This window comes from Microtus pennsylvanicus, chromosome 9 (genome assembly GCF_037038515.1).
Source record: "Microtus pennsylvanicus isolate mMicPen1 chromosome 9, mMicPen1.hap1, whole genome shotgun sequence".
In the NCBI taxonomy this organism is placed as follows: Eukaryota; Metazoa; Chordata; class Mammalia; order Rodentia; family Cricetidae; genus Microtus; species Microtus pennsylvanicus.
This window is the reverse complement of record NC_134587.1, coordinates 106,749,767-106,767,947: the sequence shown is the minus strand read 5'-3', so window position 1 is coordinate 106,767,947 and position 18,181 is coordinate 106,749,767. Positions and strand designations below refer to the sequence as shown.

Genomic DNA, 18,181 nt, shown 5'->3' with positions numbered 1-18,181 from the left:
AAATGAAAGTCCTGCCAAAAGCAATCACTGATTCAATGCAATCCCTATCAAAATCCCATCATAATTATTATCAGACCTTGAAAGAGCAACACTCAACTTCATATGAAAAAAAACAGGATAACCAAAACAAAACTATACAATAAAGGAACTTCTGGAGGCATCACCATCATGACATCAAGCCCTGTTAAAGAGCTACAGTAGTGAAAACAGCTTGGTATTGGCATAAAAACAGACAGGTGGATCAATGGAATCAATTAAAAACCCTGATAATAATCCACACAGCTATTAAGACTTGATTTTTGAAAAAGAAGCCAAAATTATACAATGGAAAAAGAAAGCATCTTCAATAAATGGTGATGGCATAAATGGATATAAGCATATAGAATAATGCAAATATATCCATATCTAAAACCATGCACAAAATTCAAGTCCAAATGGATCAAAGACCTCAAACATAAATCCAGTCATATGGAATCTCTTAGAAGAAAAAGTGGAAAGTACTCTTGAACACATGGGCATAGGAGACCATTATCTAAATATAACACTAGTAGCACAGACACTGAGAGTAACAATAAATAAATGGGACTTGCAGAAACTGATAAGCTTCTGTAAAGAAAATGACACATTCAATAAGACAAAACATAAGCAAACTGAATGGGAAAAGATTTTCACCAACCCCACATCAGACGGAGAACTGATCTCCAAAATACCTAAAGAGCTCAAGAAACTAAACATCAAAATACCAAATAATCCAATTTTTAAAAATGAAGTACAGATCTTAACAGAGACTTATCAACAGAATTATCTCAAATTGCCAAAAGACACTAAAGGAATTGCTCAACATCCTTAATCATCAGGGAAATGCAAATCAAAATGACTGTGAGGTACCATATTACACCTGCCATAATGGTCAAGATTAGAAACACTGATGATAGCTTATTCTGGAACGGATGTGGAGTAAGGGGAACACTCCTCTATTGCTGGTGGGAGCTCAAACTTGTAAGGCACCTTTGAAAATCAGTATGGTGGTTTGTCCAAAAAAAAAATTGGGCTGGAGAGATGGCTCAGAGGTTAAGAGCATTACCTGCCCTTCCAAAGGTCCTGAGTTCAATTCCCAGCAACCACATGGTGGCTCACAACCATCTGTAATGGGGTCTGGTGCCCTCTGCTGGCCTGCAGGCATACACACAGACAGAATATTGTATACATAATAAATAAATAAATAAATATTTTTAAAAAATTGGGTTAAAGTCAGGGTCTACTATTTGATTCCATTGGTCAACTTCTCTGTTTTTATGCCAATCCCAAGCTGTTTTCAATACTGTAGCTCTGTAATAGAGTTTGAAGTCAGGGATGGTAATGCCTCCAGACAATCCTTTATTGTATAGGATTGTTTTGGCTATCCTGGGTTTTTTGTTTTTCCATATAAAGTTGATTATTGTCTTCTCCAGATCTGTGAAAAATTTTGATGGTATTTTGATGAGGATTGCATTGAATCTATAGATTGCTTTTGGTAGAATTGCCATTTTTACTATGTTGATCCTCCCCATCCAAGAGCAAGGGAGGTCCTTCCATTTTCTGGTGTCTTCTTCAATTTCTTTCTTTAAAGACTTATAGTTCTTGTCAAATAGATCTTTCACTTCCTTGGTCAGAGTTACCCCAAGATATTTTATGCTATTTGTGGCTATCATGAAAGGTGATGCTTCTCTGATTTCCCTCTCTGCTTCCTTATCCTTAGTGTATAGGAAGGCAACTGATTTTTTGGAGTTGATCTTGTATCCTGCCACATTACTAAAGGTGTTTATCAGCTGTAGGAGTTCTTTGGTAGAATTTTTGGGGTCACTTATGTATACTATCATATCATCTGCAAATAACGAAAGCTTAACTTCTTCCTTTCCAATACGAATCCCCTTGATCTCCTTATGTTGTCTTATTGCTATTGCTAGAACTTCAAGCACTATATTGAAGAGGTATGGAGAGAGTGGACATCCTTGTCGTGTTCCTGATTTTAGTGGGATGGCTTTGAGTTTTTCTCCGTTTAATTTAATGTTAGCTGTTGGCTTGCTGTAAATAGCTTTTATTATATTTAGGTATGACCCTTGTATCCCTATTCTTTCCAAGACCTTTATCATAAAGGGGTGTTGAATTTTGTCGAATGCTTTTTCAGCATCTAATGAAATGATCATATGGTTTTTTTCTTTCAGTTTATTTATAAGGTGGATTACATTGATAGATTTGCATATGTTGAACCAGCCCTGAATCTCTGGGATGAAGCCTACTTGATCATAATGGATAATTTTTCTTATGTGTTCTTGGATTCGGTTTGCCAGTATTTTAACTTTAACCCACAAACCTATGAACACCTGATTTTCAATAAAGGAGCTAAAAGTATACAATGGAAAAAAGAGAGCATCTTTAACAAACTGTGCTGGCAAAACTGGATGTCAATCTGTAGAAGAATGAAAATAGATCCATATCTATCACCATGCACAAAACTCAAGTCCAAATGGATTAAAGACCTCAATATCAGTCCGAACGCACTGAACCTGATAGAAGAGAAAGTGGGAAGTACTCTACAGCACATGGGCACAGGAGACCACTTCCTACGTATAACCCCAGCAGTACAGACACTAAGGGCATCATTGAATAAATGGGACCTCCTGAGGCTGAGAAGCTTCTGTAAAGCAAAGGACACTGTCACTAGGACAAAAAGGCCACCCACTTACTGGTAGAAGATTTTCACCAACCCCGCAAGTGACAAAGGTCTGATCTCCAAAATATATAAAGAAATCAAGAAACTAGACCGTAAAAGGCTAATCAACCCAATTATAAAATGGGGCACTGAGCTGAACAGAGAATTCTCAACAGAAGAACTTCAAATGGCCAAAAGACACTTAAGGTCATGCTCAACTTCCCTAGCAATCAGGGAAATGCAAATCAAGACAACTTTAAGATACCATCTTACACCTGTCAGAATGGCTAAAATAAAAAACACCAATGATAGCCTTTGCTGGAGAGGTTGTGGAGAAAGTGGTACACTCACCCATTGCTGGTGGGAATGCAAACTTGTGCAACCACTCTGGAAAGCAGTGTTTCGGTTTCTCAGGAAATTCGGGATCAACCTACCCCTGGATCCAGCAATACCACTCTTGGGAATATACCCAAGAGAGGCCCTATCATACAACAAAATTATATGCTCAACTATGTTCATGGCAGCATTGTTTGTAATAACCAGAACCTGGAAACAACCTAGATGCCCTTCAATGGAAGAATGGATGAAGAAAGTATGAAATATATACATATTAGAGTATTACTCAGCAGTAAAAAACAAGGACTTCTTGAATTTTGCATACAAATGGATGGAAATAGAAAACACTATCCTGAGTGAGGTAAGCCAGACCCAAAAAGAGGAATATGGGATGTACTCACTCATATTTGGTTTCTAGCCATAAATAAAGGACATTGAGCTTATAATTCATGTTCCTAGAGAAGCTAAATAAGAAGGTGAATCCAAAGACAAACACATAGGCATCCTCATGAATATTAACCTTCATCAGGCGATGAAAGGAGACAGAGACAGAGACCCACATTGGAGCACCGGACAGAAATCTCAAGGTCCAAATCAGGAGCAGAAGGAGACGGAGCACGAGCAAGGAACTCAGGACCGCGAGGGGTGCACCTACACACTGAGACAATGGGGATGTTCTATCGGGAACTCACCAAGGCCAGCTGGCCTGGGTCTGAAAAAGCATGGGATAAATCCGGACTAGCTGAACATAGAGCACAATGAGGAATACTGAGAACTCAAGAACAATCGCAGTGGGTTTTTTATCCTACTGCACGTACTGGCTTTGGGGGAGCCTAGGCAGTTTGGATGCTCACCTTACTAGACCTGGATAGAGGTGGGCGGTCCTTGGTCAGAGAATCTGCTGGTCTTGATCTACTGGTAGCAATCTTCAGCATCCTTGTTAGTGCCCAGATCAGAAACATGTCCTACAAAAAAAAAAATGGTTTGATAACAGAGCCAAGAATGAGGTACTTTTACAGCCTAATAATGAACAGCTAGCTGAAAAATTAATACCATTGAAAGGGATAACATTAACTTGACAGAAAAATTCAATCAATGCTAAAGGGTGCTGAGAAATTATCTGAAAGAATTCATACTGTTGAATTTAAAATCATAATCTGTTAAAAAGTTATGATAGATTAATGGATAGGGTATCTCTCCAGGAAGGCAATATGCACACCATCGAAATAATGTCCAAGGATGAGAAGTTATCTTTACTGGACAAATTTTATCCCTTGGAATCATATGTGCACAATAAGGACCAGCAGCTAAATGAATCAATGAGGGCCCTAGAAGAGAACACTACATGGAACAGGAGATTTAGACTTTACAAAACACAGTGGTAAAAAGATTTGAAATAATTGCGGAAATTATCAGAACTGATGAGCAAGGAGAGAAGGATTTTGCCTTGGTAGTATACGACAGCGTTCAGGATGTCTTACCTGGGGTTTTAGTTTCCGGTAATATTCTCTGAGAAGCCATCTGGTACTAAGTACCATAAAGTATTCAAAAATGTAAATGCAAACCTATAGGTATGAGCTATCTAAAGGAAATTAAGCAAGCAATAGTATCTTTTTTTTTTTTTTTAATTTTTTTATTGATAAAAGGAGGATAAAGAAAAGAAAAAAAAAACAAATTTCCACCTCCTCCCACCAGCCTCCCATTTCCCTCCCCCTCCTCCCACTCTTCTCCCCCTCCTCCCACCCCTCTCCCCTTCCCCCCACTCCTCTCCCCCTCCCTTTCCAGTCCAAAGAGCTGTCAGGGTTCCCTGCCCTGTGGTAAGTCCTAGGTCCTCCCCCCTCCGTCCATATCTAGGAAGGTGAACATCCAAACTGGCTAGGCTCCCACCAAGCCAGCAGATTGCATAGGATCAAAACCGCGTGCCGTTGTCCTTGGCGTCTCATCAGCCCTCATTGTTCGCCATGTTCCGAGAGTCCAGTTTTATCCCATGCTTTTTCTGGTAACAGTCCAGCTGGCCTTGGTGAGCTCGCAGTAGATCATCTCCACTGTCTCAGTGGGTGGGTGCACTCCTCGTGGTCCCGACATCTTTGCTCATGTTCTCACTCCTTCTGCTCCTCATTGGGACCTTGGGAGCTCAGTCCAGTGCTCCAGTGTGGGTCTCTGCCTCTATCTCCATCCATCGCCAGATGCAAGTTCTAGGATGGTATGCAATATATTCGTCAGTATTGCTCTAGGGTAGGGTCATTTCAGGTTCCCTATCCTCAGCTGCCCAGGGAACTAACTGGGGACCTCAGCTTGGGCACCTGGGAGCCCCTCTAGGGTCAAGTCTCCTGCCCACCCTAAAGTGGGTCCCTTAACTAAGAATTGTGGTTCCGTGCTCCCCTATCCAACCTTCCTTTATCCCGATCCTCCTGTTTCCCCTAGTCCACCCTCCTTCCCTTCTACCTTTTCTCTCCCCATCTCCCCTAACCCCCATCCCACCCCACCCCCAAGATCCCACTTTTCCCCCCGGCAATTTTGTCTACTTCCCTTATCCAAGAGGATAACTATATGTTTTTCCTTGGGTTCACCTTCTTACTTAGCTTCTTTAGATTCGCCTATTGTAGATTCCGTGAACCCTATTTATGGCTAGAAACCAATTATGAGTGAGTACATCCCATGTTCGTCTTTTTGGGCCTGGGATACCTCACTCAGGATAGTGTTTTCTATTTCCATCCATTTGGCAAGCAATAGTATCTTATGGCTTGCATATACCATTTGTTAGGGAAATGGTGAAAGCATGGGCTTCAAGAAATAAGGCCATCCCACACAATTGGCTTCAGTTAGTTTCACCAGTTCTCAAAGATGGACCACAGTTGTTATGGAAGTGCTACTAGCTATAAGAGGCAAAAATTTTAGAACAACATGGGAAAAATAAAAATATTTGAAACTACTCAAGATCAAATTATTTGAGAGGGATATTCCACATACCAACAGGACCAGGCATTCTATGATGTAAACACCATGTCCCTATTCCACACAGCAACCTTAAATGCTTGGAGCAAGTTTTGAGAACAAGGAAAAAGAATTGAATCATATGACAGAGTTAAACAGGGCCAGAGAGAACACTTTAGTGACTTTTTACAAATATTAACTAAGGCTGTACAGATAGGAGTAACAGACCCAGAAGCTAGATGAGTACTTATTGAATCTATGGTTTTTGCAAATGCCAACATAGAATGCTAAAAGATACTTGGACCTTTAAAGGTCATATCAGCACCAGTGGATGAATGGATCCTGAGTACAATAAATGATGAGACATTTGAATGTAATACTGAGACTTGGGTAGGATGAGAATTTCAATGGTATTAGGAGACACCAAAGTGCCAAATGTTTTAATTATGGTAGAATAAGACATCTGAGAAGGGAATGTAGGCAAGGAATTCCTGGAAATAATATCTCCTCTGGGAATGGCAAAAATAGACAATCTCAATCTTCTGGAATATGTAGGAGACATGGCAAAGGCCGGCACTGGACCAATGAATGTAGATCAACAAAAGACATACAAGACAACCTGATACCATCAGGAAAGTCCTTGGCAGGGCCTCTCACAGACCACCATGTCAAGCATGATCCTATCATTCCCAGTCACTGTAGAGAACATGTCTCACCAGGAAAATTAAAACATCAAATGACTACTGTAAAAAAAATACTGTTCCCTATGATGGAAGATGAATCATAAACTCAAGTAGGAAATAGAAAATGTATATTTTGGCAGACTTCTATAAATGATTAAATACCAAAGTTAAGAGTGTGTATAAATAACATTGTCATTGAGAGATTACTGGACACAAGTGCTCTTATGACTATCATGACTCCAGAATCTGTGCAAGGAATTGGCCTCTTCAAGAGGCAGATTTCAATTCCTAGGAATTGGAACCCTATCTCAAGTGAAACAAGTTATGAGATGGGTTGATTGCATAGGACTAGAAGTACAGAAAGGAAGGCTGTGGCCATATGTAGCTAGTATTGCTGTGAATTTATGGGGTCATGACTTGTGGCAATGGGATACACATATTACCATTCTTGAAGTCCCAAAACCTCATGTTTCTGGGAAGGTTATTATAAGATACTATATAAACAAAAGTCACCAGCCATTTAGATTGTACTATAGCATAAAGCAACTAGCAAGCCTTCAGAGGTACTAATGGCCCTACCTTTATAATGCTTAACTGAGAAACCAATATGGGTTAAACAATGGCCTTTAACAAAAGCCAACCTGCAGGCTTGAGAACATCTGGTACAGAAGCAACTAGATGCTCAACATATTGAAGAATCAACCAGCCCTTGGGACTCTCCTGTATTTGTCGTTAAAAAGAAATCTGGAAAATAGTCAATAGTGACATTTCAAAGAGCTGTCAACAAAGAAATTCAACTTATATACCCTCTATAATTTGGAATTCATTTCCTTTCTCTATTACCAACATGATGTCTTCTTATAGTTATTGATTTAAAAGATTATTTCTTCACTATACCTTTACAAGAAAGGGACAGAAAAATTTTGTCTTCACAGTGCCTACTTATAATAATTCTCAGCCTCCAAGGACATGCCAATGGACCATCCTTCCACGGGGAATGCTCAATAGCCCCACCCTGCCTCGATACTTTCTAAATCAGCTATTAGAAATGATAGGTAAAATATTTCCTAAATCTATAATTTACCATTATATGGATGACATTTTGCTATCTGATTCAAATGTAGATACTCTATAAAGAATGTTTGGAGAAGTAAAGAAAGCTTTGCCAAAATGGGTATTACAGATTGCTCCTGAAAAAAATACAGAGAGGAGATTCTGTTAATTACTCAGGTTATAAAATAGGCTTATAAAAATGAAAACAGAAATGACAAAAATTAAAAGAGACTGATTGTGGACTCTTAATGACTTTCAAAGATTGTTAGGCAATATTTTCAGTCTATAACTGGCTGTTGGGATAACATCTGTTTTAATAATTCATTTAAACAAAACCTGAAATGATGACAAAGACTTAAATAGTTCTAGGAAATTAACAGGTGAAGCTGAGAAACAAATAACCGTCATTGAAGAGAAATTAAAGGAGGCACATATGGATGGGGGGATCAAATCTTAATTGCATTCTAGTCATATTGCCTTTCAGAATTTCTCCTAAAGCAATTTTAAAGCAGAGCGAATATATCTTAGAATGGATTTTTTACTACATAAATCAAATAAAAAATCAAAATTATAAGTGGAAAAGTCTCTGAATTAATTATAAAAGGAAAATTGAAACTTTTTAACTAGTAGGAATAGCCCCAGCAGAGATTATTGTCCCAATTTTTTTTTATTTTATTGAGCTACACATTTTTCGCTGCTCCTCTCCCTTCCTATCTCCTCCCCTTAAACTCTCCCCCATGGTCCCCATGCTCCCAATTTACTTGGGAGTGAGATTATAGTGCTTTTTATAACTGATGAAATTAAAAAAAATATGGGAAGACAATGAACCCTGGCAAAGAGCTTGTGCTAATTTTTTAGGAGTGATTAATAGCAATTACCCCAAAAGCGATAAATTTAACCTTATAAAGAGAACTACTTAGATTCTTGCCCTGAATTGTATATGACACACCAATAACTGGAGCCTGTATATTTTACACTGATGCAAATAAAGCAGGAAAGGCAGGTTACAAATAAGAAGATTTAACTAAGGTGGAACAAAGCCATTATAATTCTGTCCAAAAGTCAGAATTTTATGCTATTTTCATGGTACTGAGTGATTTTTAAAGAGCCTCTCAATATACTTACTGATTCACAATATGCAGAAAGAGTTGTCTTGCACATTGAAACCTCTGCATTTATACAAGATGATAGAAGATTGACTTCTTTATTCATTTAAGATCAAGATATAATCAGGAATAGGCATTGCCCCATATACTTAACACATATTCGTTCCCATACGGGTTTGCCAGGTTCTCTAGCATAAGGTAATGCAGAAATTGATCGAATATTGATTGGAACTGTGCTGAAGGACTCGGAATTTCATTTAAAAATCATGTCAGTAGCAAAGGTTTAAAGAAAGTTTTCTATTACATGCTAAGGAGATTATAAAGGCATGTCCTACTTGATCTTTCTATAACCAAATACTATTACCTGCAGAAAGTAACCCAAAGGGCACTCAAAGGAATGAAACCTAGTATATCGATGTGTCCCACTTTACAGAATTTGGAAAATTAAAATCACCTGACACTTATCCAGGTTCCAATGGGCAACTACTTGAGCTCAAAAAAGATTTATTCAATAATCATGCATTTATTAGAAGTTATGGCCATCACATATTTACCTGTACAAATAAAGACAGATAATGGTCCCGCATATGTCTCTAAGAAAATGAAACAGTTTTTTGTGGCATGGATGGGGGAGAGATGCTCCCTTGCCCTTAACCACCTGCAGCGGATAGGATACCTGACGTGGGGCATGAGAGTGGGAGAGATGGTCCTGTCCCTCCCTGGCTGTGACACTTGGAAGAGCAGGTCCTGCACCTTGCCAGAGAAGCACAGGAGAGCTGGCCCTGGTGGTGTGTGGGGGTGGAGGTGAGCCAGTCCTGAGGGCATGAACACAGAACTAGCCTTGTTCCTTGCTGCCTGTGGCATTGGGTGAGCTGGTTTGAATGAGCCCTGGTGGTGAGAAAGAGAGGGAGCTAGTGGGTTGACCAATCCAGTTACCACTCAGGCCAAGAACCAGGTGTATGAGTTGGCTCACTCCAACATCCACCCAATCTGTGAACTGCTGGGACATTTGTAGGGGCTGTTCCTGCAGACACAAAGCTGCAGGATAGCCAGGTGGTGGTGGCGCACGCCTTTAATCCCAGCACTCAGGAGGCAGAGGCAGGTGGATCTCTGTGAGTTCGAGGCCAGCCTGGTCTACAAGAGCTAGTTCCAGGACAGGAACCAAAAAAGCTACGGAGAAACCCTGTCTCGAAAATCAAAAAATAAATAAATAAATAAATAAATAAATATTAATAAAACAAAGCTGCAGGATATTCATGGCACAGGGCACCAACAGACTATCCAAGAGGAGTCCCAATGAGGGCTAGTATTGATAGTGTATCAGAAACCAGAGGCCTTGAGCCAGACCAAAGACTCATTGCAATGAACACTTGCAAGTAAAGATGCATGTGACTCACTGGGTCACACTGCAGCTTCCATGATGAGATGTTTTCCTTTTAAATTCTATTTTATTTTATTTGTGGGAGAGGTTCCAAGGGCAGAGCTCTAATATGAAGGAATGGGGAGATAAATGGGAGAGGGAAGCATGATGTGAAATCCGCAAAGAATCAATAAAAAGTTAAGGAAAGAAAAGAAAATTGACACCGCCAATAATAATGAACTTTACTTTTCCTCCTTCTATCCCTCTGGTTGTTTCTCTTTGACAGTCAGGTTGTCCTTCATTTCTCTGGAGAGTCGGGGTCTGCGGTGAGAACTCTGTGGAGCTGGGATGCTGGCTGTTGAACCCATGGCCCTCTGTCTCATCTGCCTGTGCCATTTACTAATCTCTAAACAGCAAGATTCCTGCTCCCAGGTTTGGCAATAATGCATAGGGCAGAGCAGCTTGTGCTAGAGGAGCGGTCAATTCACATCTGTGTGACTGTCTCAAGGAGCGAGGGTCTGTCTTCTTCATGTGACAGCAAACTTGTAATCACCAGCAGCCAGGGTCTGTCTTCTTCTCAAAGGAGGGTCCAGTTCACAGCCTCATGACTTCAAACCCATGGTCACATGGACCAAGGGCCTGTCTTACACCTTCCAGGACTTCTTTTCTCCTTCAAGATTGCCTAAGACAAGAATCTTTACTCTAGTTCTGAGAATTACCTTTAGAAGATAGTGTGGTGGCTTGAATTAGCATGGCCCCCATAGGCTCCTATGTTTGAATATTTGGTCTCCAGTTGGTGGAACTGTTTGGAAAAGATTAGAATGTGTGGCCTTGCTGGAGGAGGTGTGTTACTGGGAGTGGGCTTTGAGGTTTCAAAAGCCCATACCATTCCCAGCTCTAATCTCCATCTCCATCTCTGCCTTGGGCCTGAGGATCAGACATAAGCTCTCAGATATTGCTCAAGCACTATGTTTGCCTGTCTGTTGCCATGTTCCCTGCCATGTGGTGATGGACTCTAACCATCTAGACCTGTGACCTACCAAATTAAATATTTTCTTTTATAAATTGACTTGGTCATGGCATTTTGTCAGAGAAATAAAGTAGTAACTAAGGAAGACAGGAAGTATTTATTTTAAGTCATTTGAATCCACAAGTAAAACAAGCTGTGTATTTTATCTCTCCGCATGTGTATGCATGTGCACACATGTGTATGCATGTACATGCATTGTATGCACGTGTATGTGTGTATTTCCTTGAAACAAATGACTCCAGAACTGAGTGTCCTAAAACAACATATACTTATAATGATCTCATTGTTCAAGTGCCTCAGACTTGGGATCTCTTATAAGATGTTATCAAAGTTTGGAACTCTATTGAAAGATATTCCTCAGGTTTGGAAGGACTCAGAAAGCCTTTTCCATTTTCAATCATGAGGTTTGAATTCTCGGTGACTGTTGACCAGAGATGTCTGTTTCTTGCCTCTGGGCCTCTTCCACAGAAGCACAGTGCTTCTACCAGAAGCTGGGCTATGAAGGCATTAAGAGATGGATGAGAAACAGCAAGATGGAAGCCATGGCTCCATATCTAATCTCAGAAGTGACATTCAATCACTTCGCCATGCTTCATTTAGAAGAAGTAAATTAAAAGATCCAGCACACATCCAAGGAGAAGAGATTGCACAAGGGCCTGAAAACCAGAGACAAAGAAGTGTGTGTGTGTGTGTGTGTGTGCGCGCGCTCGCGTGTGCATGCATACACTCACACCTCCTTATTTTACTGGAGAGGAACAATGTTTCTTTTATAGAATCTTGCATACTGAGTGGTCTCTTTAGTTTAGAAAAATCTCTTCCTGCTGTTTTTATACATTTTTTACATTTCTTGGAAGTTATCTGACTCGTGTAGGCTTTCAAGTTAATTAAAATATAGTTATTCATCACCTTAAAATTTACAGTGTTGTGTCTGTATTATTCTCCCCTTTCAGTATATATCAGTATATTTGTGCCATTTCTCCATTCTGGGTATCCTTCTCCCTAACATCTACCTGAACTAGCTGGTGATTTTGTTGATCTTCCTTGGCAGTTTCCTATCCTCTATCTTGTGAATTCTGTTTTTCTTTTCTTGCTTTCATGGGGCTTCTTTGTGTTTCTTTAGTTGTTATTTTTCCATAGTCTTGACCTTATTATTTGAGAGATAAAATTACATACGGGGGGTGGTGTTCTTATTTGGGCTTATTTATGACTGCGAAGTTGGGCAGCAGTTCAGCTTAAAAATGGGGACATTCAGAATGTCCCTCGGTTTTCCCCACACCAAACCCATATGGGCAAGTTATATGTCTACGTGGACAAAAGGCCGTGATGAGGAGAAAGGAAGAGAGCCACGAAGAGGCCGAGTGGATATAGCACACATCTGTCTTAACCGTGGTTGACTGCTGCGACTCAGCCTCGCGTTATCTGGGTCAGATTTTTCCCACCTGCCACTATCTGTGCTTTCTTCTCTACAGACTAATCGTTAGATAAAAACTGACAGCTTATAATTCGTGATATTTTAAATTTTCCTGGCAGACACTTTTAAGGCTATTTTATTTCCCACCATTTCTCCTTTAGTGATCCCACATGTTTTGACAGGCAGTGTTTTCATTGTTCCCTAATTATAAGCATTGATTGATTTACTCTAGTTCTTCCTAAAACCAAGGCTCACTTATAAAGATTACAATTGCCAAACAAAGAGAAAATTTAAAAGTTGTGTCTTTGCAGCTCCTTTCTAGCTACTGTGTCCTGCAAGTGTCTGTGGTTTTTAATTCATCCTTTGTGATCTCAGCTTAGAGCTCCCTGCCTTTTCTGCAAGCTAAGTTCTTCATGGGAGGGGATTTTGTGGCAAGCGATACAATTATCCCACCTGGGGGAATATGTGCCCCCAAGATCCATAGGCTAACAAAAAGCCCAGTTCCAGGCATGAGAGCCTTCCTTTCTAGTTCTTGATCAGGGGAGCCTGAGAAACTCCCCAAACAGTGTACGACTATTGCTGCTGCCCTGAGCTGCCTCCTAGTACTTGAAGATAGGTCAAGTTATTGAAGATACCATAAAGTTTTACCATAGGACTTTGAGGAATCGAGCTAGTTTCCTCCCTGGTGATGATAGCTTTTATAATAACAGAAGGTGCTAAGGGAGGGAAGCGTCTGTGATGCCTATGAAACACAACAGTGACCAATAATACGGTGAGATGTCCCTAACGGTGTAATTGTGATAGCTACAGCACAGTGATAAGCAACGGCTCTCTAATGGAGCTTAAGCTTAAGGAGAGAAATCACAGCTGTTACATTAAACTAGTGAGGCTAGTGAGGTCACAGGTCTCAGAGGAGAGCTATTACTACCACTCTCCTAACCCAGTGTAGCTCCTAACTGTGTTCTATATACTCATCCTTATACCCACAGATTGTGTAACTCTCTCCCTTCATCAAAAAGGCTTCTTTTCACAGCAGAGGTCATTCCCCAAATCTATAATCAGTTAAAATGCCCAGAACAACCGTCTCTGTGGTGCCAAGCCCCAGTTGACACATCTATAGCACAACTCTTACACGCAATGCTCGAGAACATCACAGAAGAGGGGTGGACACATTGTAAGAGTGAGACGACCAGAAAGTCTGCAGCAAGATGGTAACTTCTAGACATGACAAGAGCTGCACTCATGAAATCTCAGCAATATGGCTGCCTAAGGAAGACCTGAATAATGCCAATGCCAATTGATGTGCCCACGTAGATGGGGTTAATCACAGGAGGCCCCACCATTAGATGAAGAGCTAGAGACAACTAAAAAGTGCTAAGAAAGGGAGAACTATCCTCCTCTAGAGATGAGTACCTAAATGGTTATCCAATCTATGTGGTCATCCTAAAACAATATAACATACAATCGACAGTCATCGGACTCAGCCAGTTGCATTTATGTATTTATTCATTTACAGGCATGTATGTAACAATAATAAAAAATAAGAGGCCATGAATTTGAAAGTGAGTGGAAGACACGTGGAGGGAGAGAGAAAATGTAATTATATTTTAATCAAATATAAACAATATGAGGAAAATGTTGGAAGTAGGAAAAAATTAAGGTAATCTAGGGCTGCATGTTGATAGAGACAGAACATTCCAGCCATAACAATGGGCATAAAAAGAAACAATGTCTTCTCTATGGCAGTTGACTCAGTCCCTATTGCCCCTAGGTGGGTGGTAGTCACCCTGAGCAGTGTGGTCTTTCCCCAGCCAATTGTTTTCCCAAGTCCATGCAGGCTGTATGTCTCTGGTTGTCATGACAGAGCTCCCAGCTTTATTCCATGTGGCATCCATAACACTGACAAGTACTCCAGGTTCCTGTAAGCCTTGTTTCTTTGTCAACCCATGAAGGGATCGAGGTGACACTGAGATGTACTATCAGTACGCTTAGCTTTTCTGATGCCTTTTCAATAGTTTCCGTGCTTGTTTCAGAAAGTAAACACTGGTCACTCATGCACAACTTCCCTGTAGCTGAAAAGGAGAGAGAATAGAGGACTTACTACGTGCCTGCTGTCCCTTCACATTCATCTGTATGGGCCATTCTAATAACCAGACAGGTAACCTAGGCCCACCTCTACGCCAGTGTCACCTATGAGCGTTTATTAAATGTGCATATTTGGGGGCTAGGGAGATGGCTCTGCTGGTAAGGGCCTCCTGTACAAGCATGAGGACCTGAGTTGGGATACTCACATAAGAATCATGCATAGAGTGGACACTGGCAGAGACAAGAAAATTCATGGAGCTTGGCCAGCCAGTCTAGCCAATTAGTGAGAGACTGCCTGAAAAGTCATGCGGAGAAGGAATGAAAATAATAATTATTAGCAACCTCTGGCCTCCTATGAATGTGTACCTAAATGTTTAAATACTTACATATGAACATGCACACATGGGTGCGCGCGCACACACACACACACACACACACACACACAGAGAGAGAGAGAGAGAGAGAGAGAGAGAGAGAGAGAGAGAGAGAGAGAGAGAGAGAACTGATGTGAAAACTGCAGCGCGTTGATTTTATAAAAACAGTCATTGAGAATTCAGATGGGTTGCCAGCTGGGTACTAGGCTAAGCTCTGATACCGGAAAATGTGGCCTCTAGGGCTGAACAGTGGCATTCATTATGCCACTATAGAGTATTTCACATGTAGATCTGTAGATCACGAGAGCTTTTCTCTCTCTGAAAGGGTATGAAGGATGTCAGGTAGGAGCAGCAGAGGGCAGAAGGGCAGAGGAGATCCCAGAAGCTAGTGGTTACAGTGTCACTGAGGACGGGCTACTAAGTTTTCATACATGTCAGCTAGAGGGTGTCTTGAGAACACTGGTACAGGCTGTTGGAAGTTTTTATTCTGATCTCCTCCCTTAATATAAATAAACTCAGTCACTAATGTTCATATACTACTTTCCTCCCACAGTGAGCAGATTTGATTATTTAGTCCTTTGTAGTGTCTCTGATACCCAAATGATTGAACTATTAGTGGCTCGAGTAAGTACTATTTTTGGTACTTACTGCCACACTCTGTCTGAGTTAGGGTTTCTGTTGCTGTGAAGAGACACCATATCCATGGAAACTCTTATAAAGGAAAACATTCAATTGGGGTGGGCTTACGGTTTCAGAGGTATAATCCGTTATCTTCATTATCTTCATAGTGGCATGCAGGTAGACATGGTACTGGAGAAGGAGCTGCAACATAGAATTTCCCTCTGTATGCTGTGATTACCACTGATAAATAAAGGAACTGCTTTGGGCCTTTAGCAGAGCTATAGGGGAACAGAGTTAGGTAGGGGAAACTAAACTGAATGCTGGGGAAAAGGTAGAGTCAGAGAGAAGCCATGTAGACCTGCCAGAGACAGACATGGTACAAAACTTTAGCAGATAAGTCACAGCCACATGGCGATACACAGATTAATAGAAATGGGTTTAATTAATAAGTAAGAGTTAGCCAATAAGAAGCTAGAGCTAATGGGCCAAGCAGTGATTTTTTTTTTAGGGGTGCAATGAACTTTATTGATGGTATTCAAGAGAGTAGGGCTCCCTAAGCCCCCTCCTGCTATTCTGGGGGTCTGGGATGGAAACTGTGAGGGAGATGCTCAGTGTTAAGGGTTAGGACAGGGACTGCTCAGCAGCCGAGGACCTCTCTCTTGCTGTGTGGGATGGGTGGTCCAGGGCGGGCTTCTTACTCCTTGGAGGCCATGTAGGCCATGAGGTCCACCACTCTGTTGCTGTAGCCGAATTCATTGTCGTACCAGGAAATGAGCTTTACAAAGTTGTCATTGAGAGCAATGCCAGCCCCAGCATCGAAGGTGGAAGAGTGGGAGTCACTGTTAAAGTCACAGGAGACAACCTGGTCCTCAGTGTAGCCCAGGATGCTCTTTAGTGGGCCCTCAGATGCCTGCTTCACCACCTTCTTGATGTCATCATACTTGGCAGCTTTCTCCAGGCGGCATGTCAGATCCACAACGGACACATTGGGGGTAGGAACGCAGAAGGCCATGCCTGTGAGCTTCCTGTTCAGCTCTGGGATGACTTTTCCCACAGCCTTGGCAGCGCCAGTGGACGCAGGGATGATGTTCTGGGCAGCACCACGGCCATCTCGCCACAGCTTCCCAGAGGGGCCATCCACAGTCTTCTGGGTGGCCGTGATGGCATGGACTGTTGTCATGAGTCCTTCCACAATGCCAAAGTTGTCATGGATGACCTTGGCCAAGGGGGCTAAGCAGTTGGTGGTGCAGGAAGCGTTGCTGACAATCTTGAGGGAATTGTCATACTTGTCATGGTTCACACCCATCACAAACATGGGGGCATCGGCAGAAGGGGCGGAGATGATGACCCTCTTGGCCCCACCCTTCAAGTGGGCCCCAGCCTTCTCCATGGTGGTGAAGACACTGGTAGACTCCACAACATACTCGGCGTTGGCATCCCCCCATTTGATGTTGGCGGGATCTCGCTCCTGGAAGATGGTGATGGCCTTCCCGTTGATGACAAGCTTCCCATTCTCAGCCTTAACTGTGCCTTTGAACTTGCCATGGGTGGAGTCATACTGGAACATGTAGACCATGTAGTTGAGGTCGATGAAAGGGTCATTGATGGCAACAACCTCCACTTTGCCAGAAGTGAAGGCAGCCCTGGTAACCAGTCCAATACGGCCAAATCCGTTCACTCCGACTTTCACCATCGTGTCTCTGGAACGAGGCTGGCACTGCACGAAAAGAAGCGGCTGTCTCCAGAACAGGGAGGAGCAGAGAGCCAAGCAGTGATTTAATTAATACAATTTCTGTATGATTATTGGGGCTAAGCTGCTGGGAACTAACTAGCGGCCTCTGTACTACAGAGTTGATAAATCTACATCTTGATCCACAGACAGCAGAAACAGCTGTGTCCCACACAGGGTGTAGCTTGAGCATAGGAGACCTCAAAGCCCACCTCCACAGTGACACACTGCCTTCAATAAGGTCACACCTACTCCAACAAGGCCACACCTCCTAGTAGTGCCACGCCTTATGGGCCAAGCATTCAAACAGTTTAGTTTATGAGTACATAACTATTCAAACCACCAGAGACTCATTTGCTACTTCTTAAAATATAAAATGGAAAAGCGTCAGTTTCCTAATACAGATAAGCCTTAGGGAGAGGACCAAATCAGCCATGTTAAGGACATCACTCTATTATAACTGGTTAATGATGAAGGCAGGGTCTTGATGGTAATGACAGCTCTCCATGCAACATAGCTACACTAATCTTGTGGTAAAAAGATGTATCGAGGTAGGGAATGCGAACGTCTAATCAGGATGAAATGTGGACTCTCTGGCTGGACCCATTGAGAAGATGAGCATAATGCTGCAGGCCTTCAAATAGGTTGAAGATTAGACAGTCGTAGTTACTGTCCTCTTATTATCTAGCCAAGCCATTTCCAATATAAGACTTAGACTCCTTAGGATAGAATGTTTATTAAAACATTTAGCATATGTTCCTTGCTTA

At 41.6% G+C, this 18,181-nt stretch overlaps 1 pseudogene; it reads right to left on the bottom strand.

The window, feature by feature from the left end:
- Window positions 1-16,206: 16,206 nt before the first annotated feature.
- On the bottom strand, window positions 16,207-17,447 carry LOC142857879 (glyceraldehyde-3-phosphate dehydrogenase pseudogene; annotated as a pseudogene).
- Between the last annotated feature and the right edge of the window lie 734 nt (window positions 17,448-18,181).